An 11,370-nucleotide genomic window follows, 5' to 3' on the forward strand; every position below is an offset into this window, starting at 1 on the left:
GTTCCTAAGCATGCGTGATGGTAGCATTCGACATTTGGTGTAATTTCTCCAAAAACATAAGGTTGGTTGGATCCAATTTCTGTTTCTCCTGAATACAAGTCTCCACCGCCATTGCGGAGACCGCTTTCAACACCGCCTTTCTCCTTGGTCTTCACTAACCTCTCTCCTTACAGGTGATGTCCAAGATTCTTAACAATATAGAAAAACAGCAGTCCTCCTTCATGGGGAATTTTTTCATAAGTTCCAGTGCATTTGGATAAATTTTGTCTGCATCTCCAGTATCCTGGCATCTGCCACGGCCTTTTTCACCCCTCTCCGATATTTTTCTTTTTTCTTTTGCTTTTCCTTTTTTTTTTTTTTTTCAATAAGAGAAGACAGTATGTGTGGTTTGAGGAGGTAGTGAGATCAGGCACTCAGTAGCACTGTGACCCGGCCCGGTTTCCCCATGGGTCCAGCGTGCTCTGCACTACTCTGCCTAGGGCCCAGAGTCCTGTGACCCGGGCCCCGGCTGTTCTGGGGTCCAGCGTGCCCCGCCCAACCCCTGCCCGGGACCCAAGGTCTTACTGGGCCCGGTTTCTCCAGGGGTCTGGTGTGCTACGTGCGGTTCGGCCCAGGGCCCAGAGTCCTGCAACCCGGGCCCTGGCTGTTCCGGGGTTCCCCCAATAAAAAAATTTTAAAAATAAATAAAATAATGATTTTTTTAAAATTTTAAAGAATATAATAGTATGCTAAAAAAAATCTTGTTTGGATGGCACAATTTTATAGATTACCTTCTGTAAGAGACCTCAGGTATTTGTGGGTTTTTTTTAAGCTTCTTTTTAGTTTAGCTTAAAATTAAAGTGGTATTTTTTTTATTGGTGCACTGTATTCATACATCATAGTGGGATACAAACTTTTGTAGACATACATGCACACATGGCCCAGTCAGCCCCCACCCGATCCCCACCCCATTCTCTCCCCATCCCTCCCTCCCATGCTTGGCTTAATGGTTGACATCGAGGATTATAGCAATTTACCCAAAATTAAAAATGATAATCTCACATAACAGTTTCATTTGTCTGATACCAAGCTTTTGATGACTTAAAGATAGCATTTCAATATTTCTTTTTGCTTTCTTTCTTACCAGAGAATATTTTTTCTATTTTTTTAGGTGAAACTATCATATATTTATATATTTATTTTTCAGAAAAAAAAATCTATCCTAATATGGAATATGGACTCTAGGTACCCAAAACAATCTTGAAAAAGAACAAAGCTAGAAGATATATATTTTCTGATTTCAAACCATATAAAGCTACAATAATTGAAACAGTGTAGTACTATTCTAAAGGCAGATATATAAACCATTGGAGTTAAATAAAAGCCTAGAGCTAAATTCTTCCCTATATTGTCAAGTTATTTTTGACAAGGTTTCCACGAACATTTGGTGGTGGAAATAATAATCTTTTAACTAAATATTGTTGAAAAATAATAATTACATGGAAGAGAATAAAATTGGACCCTTACCTAATCCCATATACAAATATTAACTCAAAATAGATAAAAGACCTAAATATAAATCTTAATATTATAAACATTTAGAAGAAAGTCTGGGTCATAAAACCTCACAACACTGAAATTAGCAGTGATTTCTTGGATATGATTTCAATGGCACAGGCAACAGAAGAGTATACAAACTGCCTAAAAAATAAAAAAAAAAAATTGTATATCCAAAGACAATGTAAACAGAGTTAACAGTTACTAATAGAATGGGATAAAATATTTCCAAATGTTATATCTGAAGGTATATTAATATTCCAACTAGAAATCCTAAAAATTAACAACAATAAAGGCAAACAATACAATTTAGAGATAGGTAAAAGACTAACATAAATAATGAATCTCCACAGATAACCAATCTTAGTTGTCTGTTGGATGGAAACTCTTGTTTCTCTGGTTCTGGTGTGTGTTACCTATTTCTTCTTTGTAGTTAATCTCTTTGAGTATTTTCTCTAGCGCTGGTTTTTTTTTATTGTTTTTTTGTTTTGTTGTTTTTGTTTTTGTTTTTGTTTTTGTTTTTTGGTGGTACTGGGGTTCCTAGAAGCCCTTCTACCTCCAGGCTACACTCCCAGACCTATTTTTTATATTTTTTATTTGGAAACAGGGTCTCATAAGCCAGCGTGCGCTGCTGGCTTCGAACCTGCGCGATCCTCCTGTCTCTGCCTCCCAAGCGCGGGAATTACAAGCATGCGCCACCATGCCCGGCCTCTAGCGCTGGTTTTGAAGACATAAATTCCTTCAGTTTCTGTTTGTCGTGGAAGTTTCTTATTTTTCCATCTAATTTGATAGAAAGTTTTGCTGGGTAGGAAATTTTTGGCTGGAAGTTGTTTTCTTTCAGAGTTTGGAATATGTTACTCCAAGCCCTTCTGGCTCTCATGACTTGGTTTGGGAAGTCTGGAGTGATTCTAATTGGTTTGCCTCTGAATGTCACTTGGCCCTTTGTTTTTGTTGCCTTTAAGATTCTCTGCTTGGCTTCCACATTGGTCATTTTGACAATTATGTGGCGTGGGGATCCTCTTCTCCAATCCTGTCTAAAGGGAGTTCTATAAGTTTCCTGGACCTGTTTATTAACCTCTTGCTCTATGTTTGGAAAATTTTCTGCTATTACTTCCTTGAAGAGATTGTTGATCCCTTTGGTTTCACCTTCTTTCCCCTCCTCTATTCCAATTATTCTTAGGTTAGCTCTCTTAAAATGGGCCCATATTTCTTCAATGTCAGATTCCTGCTGTCGGATATTTTTTTCTAGATTAGAAACTATGCGTTCATTTTTGGAACGATCATCTTGTAAGAGCGAGATTCTGTTCTCCATGTGGTCTAATCTGTTGTTTATACTTTGAATTGAGGCCTTTACTTCATTAATTGCATCCTTTATCTCTTTTTGGCTCTCTCTGAGTTCTTTTCGAAGCACCTCTATTATTTCTACAGTTATTTTCCTGATTTGATCTTCTAGAAATCTCTGATTTCTGTTTTATCAGGTTCTGATGTTGTAGGGTTGTGGGCATTCATTGCTCCAGTATTATTCCTCTTTCCCATGATTTCGGAAGTTTGTGCCTTCTCTGGGTTCTTCCCTTGGGTCTCTATGACTTCACTTAAGGTGTTCTGGATCTCGAGTCTGTAGTATCTCAGACCCCACTACTCCTTTACTGGGTTGTATCACAGAGTCTCCGACCCAGATAGTCGATAGAGTCTGCTTTAGACTGTGGGGGGGGTGCCATGTTGCACGTTCTTCTATGGTGTAATATATCTGCCACCGCCACTCCCCCACTGGGTCAAATCCCAGGGAGTACAGTATTGGGATTTCTCCTCTGTGGCCTGCAATTTGACTTACTGTTCTTGAGTACGCAGATGTAGCTGTACTGGACTCGGTGAATTTGCTGCTGCTGCTGCCGCCGGTGGCAATATGGCACCGCTGCTACACCCTTGGCCGTGAGGCTGGCGTATTTCTTCTTGGTTTTGAGTTCCACTCTGAATCCCTGAAGCGTGTGCTGAGCTCAGCCACTGGGAGCTTTAGATGCTCCCAGCGCCGAGAAATCCCGCCTGGCTGTTCCGCAGCGGCTCACCTCTGCTTGCTGTAGCCACCCTGTGAACTTGCCGGTGCCGCCGGCAGTAAAGCGCTGCTGCCGCGTCCTCGGGCGTGAGGCCGGTGTATCTCCTCTGTGGCTCTGAGCTCTGTTTTCAGTCTGCTTTCTCTCTGGAGCCTGGTGATTTTTTTGTTTCTCTGGTGATGGTGTTTTCTGGCTATGAAAGGCGCTGATTTTGTGGTAATGGAGATTGTTTGTTAGAGGGGCTCTTAAGCCCCACTTTTCTCGGTCGCCATCTTCCTGGAAGTTCTTCTTAAAGTGGTATTTGTGTGTCTGTGCAGGCACATGCGCGCGCGCGCATATGTGTATGTGTGTGTGTATGTGTGTGTGTTTGTGTGTGTGTGTGTGTGTGTGTGTTAGTGGGGATTGACCCCAGGAATGTTCTACCTCCTAGCTACATCCCAGCCCTACTTTATTTTTTGTTTTTGTTTTTGTTCTAGATTGTTGAGAGTAGAGTCTTGTTAAGTTGCTAAGACTGGTTTAGCACTGTGACCCTGCTATTTTTCACTTCTCAAGGGATTTCAGGTATGTACTCATGCCTGGCTTAAATATAGGTAATTTAAAAAATATTGATTCTAGTTTCAACATCCCAGCATTGGTCACAAGATGCACAGATTGAGAAAATAAAATCATGTCTTTCAAAAGCAAACAAGCCAAGTTTTGCCGCCTTCTTTAAAAAAGTACATCACCCACGGGCCTGATGATCTGGCAAATGCGCAGCACGAGTTGGCTCTGAGAAAATGCCTGAGAAGATTCAGTCTAAAAGTGTATCCTGACCTTATTAAATAAGACTACACAGTCACAGTGGTACCTGAAGTCATCAACAGAGTGGCTGATGAATGTTCAGCTTTGGCGTCAGTAACAAATACACCAGCCAGTGCCAGCCAACAGAGTTATTTCCAGGTCAAGATGAACTTTGAATTAAACTGTTAGAAGAACTGGCATGATAGTTTCATTTCTTAGTCAACCCAAACACCAACCATCAACTAGAAGATATAAAACCATAAGGAAAGCCATACTTCCAAGGGGGGGAAAGAGTCAAAGAGAGCCTTCTTACTGATAGAACAACACAGATAGTTGTAAAATCCCTGGACCTGACTGCCCATCTTCCTTTTAACATTTTTATATTATTTTTACTTATTCAAATAATGTGTAAATATATTCTTATAATAACAATATAGACAAAAGCAAGAAAAAAGATCCCCGTTTCTCAGTTCTTCCCTTTTGCTTCTACCTACAGATAATTGACTCCTGTTACTATTTCTTTTAATTTTTTATTGATGCATTGTGTTTCTAAGCATTATGTGCATGCCTATGTATCTATTTGCTTAATATATGTTTGAAGAACATGATTGCTTTGTATTATTGTCCGTAAGTGGAATCATTTAGTATGTTTGGCTTACAACTTGCTAATTGCCACTTTCCTGTGTCAATACTTCAGTTGCTCTTTAGAATTTCTAAGTTTTGCAGGCCTTTACTGATTGACATTTATAATGACCAGTGTTGGGCGTGCTTCTTTTTTTGCACAAGTTTGAAGACTACTCTAGGATCAATGTCTGCAAGCAGAATTACTGGAATGAGGCCATGTGTATTTTTAATTTTAATTAATGTTGCCAAATTACCTCCCAAAGAACTATGACTAATTTACACCTCCAACCTACAGTATAGAAATATAGTTATTCCCTGTCCCCCTGCCAACAGCCTTGGCATATTTCTTTGAATTTCCTTCAGTATTAGTGAGGTTGAGCTTTTTCTGTCATTTTGTCATTTGTTTTTGTTTTTTGGTAAATTGCTTCTTCCTATCTTTTTCCCATTTACTATTTGACTCTCTTGTTTCTCCCCACCCATCTTTTTTCTTCTTAAAATACTAATTGTTTATGAGAAACTTCTAAACTCCTGGAAGCAAGAATCATGTCTTAACCTTTTTGTATTCCTTTGTACTTACCACTGTGCTAACTTATTTATGTGGTATGTACAAAATTAAGGACCCTTTTTGGTTAACACAGCTCTGTGTGAGATTGCAAACTGACAGAAACACAAAATAGATGTAATAATTATACTAAAATTGACACTTTAGAAAGGACTAGAGATATGCAGAACTATCTGTTCAGAAAATGAAAACGGATTGAAGGTTTTAATTAGGAAATTGGCACTTTTTTGGTATTGAGGATTGGACCAAGTGGCATTCTACCTCTGAGCTACATCCTCAGTCTATTTTATGTTTTTATTGAGAAACAATGTCTGACTATGTTTCTGAGGGCCTCCTTAAGTTGCTTAGACTGACCTCAAACCTGACTCTGCCTCCCAAGTATATACCACCATCCCAGCACTGATCATGTTTTCATGTTTTAATGATCCCATGACTCATTCTCATTCCATCTCTCTCTCTCTCTCTCTCTCTCTCTCTCTCTCTCTCTCTCTCTCTCTCTCTCTCTCCCTCCCTTTCTCCCTCCCTCTCTGTCTTTTTCTGGACTAGGGATTGAACCCAGAAGCATTCTATTTCTGAGCCATACACCCATGCCTATTTTTTATTTGGGGACAGGGTCTTGCTAGATTGCTGAGAGTCTCATTAAGTTGCTCAAGCTGCCCTTGAAAGTGCAATCATTCTAGCTCTGCTTCTCAAGTACTGGGATTATAGGCATTAGCATTAGCAACCAGGTCTGGCCTGAAATATTCTTTTTTTAATTAAAACAAGAACAAGGAAGAAAAATACCTTGAAAGACAGTTGTAATAAAGAACAGACTCACAGGTTGGTTTGAGCCATTAGAAGGCTTTTGGATGAACTTGAAAGGCTTTCTTTAACTCTGTTTCAACATCATGCCAGAAGAAGTATTCAACAATTGTCCTTCACACTGCTTACAGAGGTCTCTGTTTGACTAGTGACATCTCCTTACCCAGTAGACCAGGTTCTACACTGGTCAGTTCAGCAGTACCAGACTCCACCCTGAGGACAACCCCCACCACTTTCTTGCTGTCCTTAGGCACTGCACACCCCTTTCCTGACCACCTCTTCTAATGTGTTCTTTGTTTCTTCCTCTATGACATCTCTATATTCTTTCTGTATTCGTTTATTTCCTGTTGCTATCACATAGTACCTGATGCTAATTTATTTATTTATTTGTGTGTGTGTTGTTTTTTTATTTTTATTTATTTATTTATTTTTTGATGGTACTGGTGATGGAACCCAGGGACCGTCTACCTCCGGGCTACACTCCCAGGCCTATTTTAAATTTTATTTGGAAACGGGGTCTCTTAAACCAGCTGAGTCTGGCTTCGAACCTGCTCGATCCTCCTGTATCAGCCTCCCAAGCTCTGGGATTACAAGTGTGTTCCAGCATACTGGCTGATGCTGGGTAATTTATAAGGAAGAAAACTTACAGTTTTGGAGACGGAATGCCTAGTGAAGGCCCCCTTGGCTATATCACAATATGGTGGGTAACATTATGGAAACATCATGGTGAGAGAGAGAGAGAGAGAGAGAGAGAGAGAGAGAGAGAGAGAGAGAGACTGAGATTACATGGTAAGGGAGGAAGCCCAAACCATTTGGGGGTCAGATTCATTCTTCTTGTATCCACCCACTCTTATGAAAACTAACACAGGCCCACAAAAGCTACATTAGTCCTTTTTAATGGCAGCACCCCCAGGGACTTAACTACATCATACTAGGCCCTGCCTCTTAAAGGTTCCACCACCTCTCTACATCAGCACACGAGGACTGAGTTTTCAGCATATGAACCTTTGTGGGACATGCAAATCATAGTAGCTCCCTTGACTGTTCCAACCTATCACTGTCCTATTTGAGCTCTATTAATCGCTGAAGATTATGTTCATACTCTCAAATTCTGCTGTTGAGAGTACAAACTGATAGAGTTCTCATAGGGGAAATATGCTCTCTCTGGAGCATAATTTGCTGTTTCCAAACTTAAAAAAGGGGCATATCATTTGAGCTGAGAAGTTCTAAGGACACATAAAACAAAGACAGTGTGGGAAAAGGGGAGGGCTGGGATAACAATGATAGGTCTTTCCACAAGAAAATGCTCTTATTTTTTCTTTCCCCTTAACATTTAGCTTGAATTGTGTCAGTAAGTAAATAATACCAACATGTTTTATCTTGGGTATTGGGATTTAGGGTGTTTTTTATTGCATTGTGTACTTTGTTATTTTCCCATTTTTATTCAATAAAAATAACATTGCTTTTATGATTAAAAATTGCATTAAAACTATCAACAAATAACTTCCAAGGGGCATGGAAAGGAGAGAAAGAGAAAATGCTAAAAGAGAATTGAGAAACATCAATATGACATATCTGGCTTCTGAGAGGAATGAGTTGAGTATAAGAGAAACATTGGTAAGACAATCAGATTAATGTGATCATGGACTGGACATCTGATGATATTAAGAAATTAATAAATTTCTTATCACAATGAGATTACACTTTTGGTTTAAAAAGGGGTTTCTATCTTTTTGTGAAATATATGTGAATATTTACAAAGTAATATGTAAGATTTGCATTACTACTATTTGGTGGTCTAGGGGAAGGAGGGACAGGATATAGAAGAAATAAGACTGACTACTGAATAATGTCATAATAAGTCCATGAGTGACCATTATATTTTTGTATATGCTTGAAATTTTCCATAATGAAAGTTTTTAAGAGATGGTAGCAATAGATGGCATGCTTAGAGGGCTGCTGTTTTGAAATCAGTTCCCCCAAAACCAATTCTACTTCATCTTTCCCCTTGTGTCTGGCTTCTGATGGTCACCCTTCATTTTCTAGTGTTTCTTGTGCTTTGTACCTCAAATTAGAAGCAATTTAACCCATGATTCTCATCCTTCTTACTTATTTATAGGCTTAAAATGCTTTCTTTGTCTTGGCCAAGAGTTCATTGATCACTAGAAAAATATTCCTCCTGGAAGGGCCTTGGGACCCGCATCCCCATCTTTTCTCCAGCCTCATGGACAATCCTGAGCATAGCCAGCTCACAGGATCTACTCCCGCCTTCCACATCTATTGCCCATGAATTCTAGCAGTTGTATTTTCACAGTTGTACTCAATTCTCTAGCTGTGTTGGTGTTAAACTTAAAGCCTGTTTATGCTACTATCTAAATGAGAATGCCGCTCTTTTAAAGGTATGCATTGGTTCTTTAATTATAAAGTACATGTCTTGGGATTCTTGGGTTTATCCGATGGTATATGTTTCTCCATTACCTATCTACCCTACTGCTCTCCAGAAGTCACCACACTAACTTGAAGTGGCAGCAAAAGTGAGAAATACAAGTATATATATATATATATATATATATATATATATATATATATATATTCAGTTTTGTCCTTTAAAATAATTACAAATCAGGAGCCAGACATGATGGCACACACTGTAATTCCAGCATTTGAGAGATGTAGACCAGAGTTTAGCAGTTCACAGACAGCTTCAGCTACTTAGGGAGGCCCTTTGCAACTCAGTGAGACCTTTTTAAAAAAAAAAAAAAAAAGACCAAAAAAAAAAAAAAAAAAACCAGGCCTGGGGGTGTATTTTGGAGGTACAATGCCCCTGGGTTCCACCTTGAGTACAGAATAAAAAAAAACCCTACAAATCAGGGACTGACAGAAATGTAGAGATGCAGGGGACAGGGGTGGAAGCAGATCTTCACGCCTCACTTTCTAAATTTTACTAACTATGCTATGCCACCAGAAACCTCAGTTTTCAAAATGTCCATAAACACTGGAGTAGCTCCAATCGGTAAACCCAGTACTTGGGAGGCTAAAATAGGACAATCACAGGCTTGACAAGAGTCTCAGCAACTTAGGAAGACCCTGTTTTGACACATACATACATACCTACACACCTTCCTACCTACATACATACATACATATGGGTTGAGGGTGTAGCTCAGAATTAGAATGATCCTGGGTTCAAAAGACTAATAAAGCTGATTAATAAATTCAACAAAGTAGTGGGATACAAAATAAGTAAAAGAATACCAGTAGCTTTTCTTTATGCCAACCATGAATTCACCGAGAAAGAAATCCAGAAAACCATTCCATTCACAATAACCTCAAAACCAATAAAATACCTAGGCATAAACCTTACCAAGGAGGTAAAAGACTTCTATAAGAAACTTATAAAACACTAAAAAAGTTGAAGGTGGAAATGTCTCCTTTGCTCATGGATAGACAGAATAAATATTACCAAAATGGTCATTCTGCCAAAAGTAATCTACGGAGTCAGTGTAATCCCTATCAAAATACCAATGTAATTCCTCAAATATTAGAAAAATCAGTCCTAAATTTTATATGGAGAAACAAAAGACCAAGAATAACCAAAGAAATTCTTATCAATAAGAATCATGCAAGAGGCATCACAATTCCTGACTTCAAATTATACTATAGAGCTACAATAATAAAAAAAAAACCAGTATGGTATTGTCACAAAAACAGACACATAGACACACAGACCAATGGAATAAAAGATACAGAAATACACACATACACACACACACACACACACAAACACACACTTTGTAGTAAATTGATTCTTGACAAAGGTGACAAATACATAAGTTTGAGAAAAGACAGCCCTTTCAACAAATAGTTTTAGGAAAACTGGTTATCCAGTTGCATAAAAATGGAACTAAATCCTTGCTTCACACCCTGCACAGGAATCAACTCGAAATGGATAAAAGACCTGGAATTTAGAGCAGAAACTTTGAAGCTACTAGAGGAGGGCATAGGTCCAAAACTCCAACATATAGGCAAAGGTAGAAATTTCCTCAACAAGACCCCCTTAGCTCAGGAAATTAAAATAATAATTAATAAATGGGATGGTATTAAACAAAAAAGTTTCTGTTCATCAAAGGAAACCATCAGGAGTCTAAATAGAAAGCCTATGAAATGGGAGATCTTTGCTAGCTATCCCTCTGATAGAAGACTAATATCTAGAATATACAAAGAACTTAAAACACTTTACACTAAAAAAACAAATAACCCAATCAAGAAATGGGCAATTAAACTTACTATACACTTTACAAAAGAAGATGTACAATTGGCCAATAAATACATGAAAAAATGTTCAACATCATTAGCAATCATGGAGATGTAAGTCAAAATTACACTGTGATTCCATCTAACCCCAACAGAATGGCAAACATCAAGAAATAAAAAAATGTTGGCAAAAATGTGGGGAAATTGAAACTTTTCTACACTGTTGGTGGGATTGCAAATTAGTGTAATTGCTATGGAAATAAGTGTGGAGATTTTTCAGAAAACTGAAAGTGAATCCACTATATGATCTGGCTATACCACTCCTGGGTATCTTTCAAAGGGCCTGAAATTAGAGACTACCGTAACAAATGCATGTCTATGTTCATAGAAGCACAATTCACAATGCTCAAATTAGGGAGCCAAACTTGGTGTCCATCAACAGAAGAATGGATTAAAAATGATGGCATGTCCACACAATGAAATTCTAGTCAGCAGTAAAAAAGAACAAAACTATGTCATTTGCAGGAAAATGGACCTGGAAAACATTATATTAAGTAAGCTTAACAGGTCACAGAAAGTAGAGTCGTATGTTTTTTCTAATATACTGAAGCTAGGGATACCAGAGGGACTCCAGATAATGGAAGAGAAACCTCAGTGGAGCCAGGGAGGTAGCCTAAGGGAAGGGGAGGGGGAAGAATAAGGATCAGTGAAGGAATTACTGCCATAGGCTTTGTCTACATATGTATAAATACTAATATCAATCTC

This window comes from Muscardinus avellanarius, assembly GCF_963383645.1.
Source record: "Muscardinus avellanarius genome assembly, chromosome: 9".
Taxonomy (NCBI): domain Eukaryota; kingdom Metazoa; phylum Chordata; class Mammalia; order Rodentia; family Gliridae; genus Muscardinus; species Muscardinus avellanarius.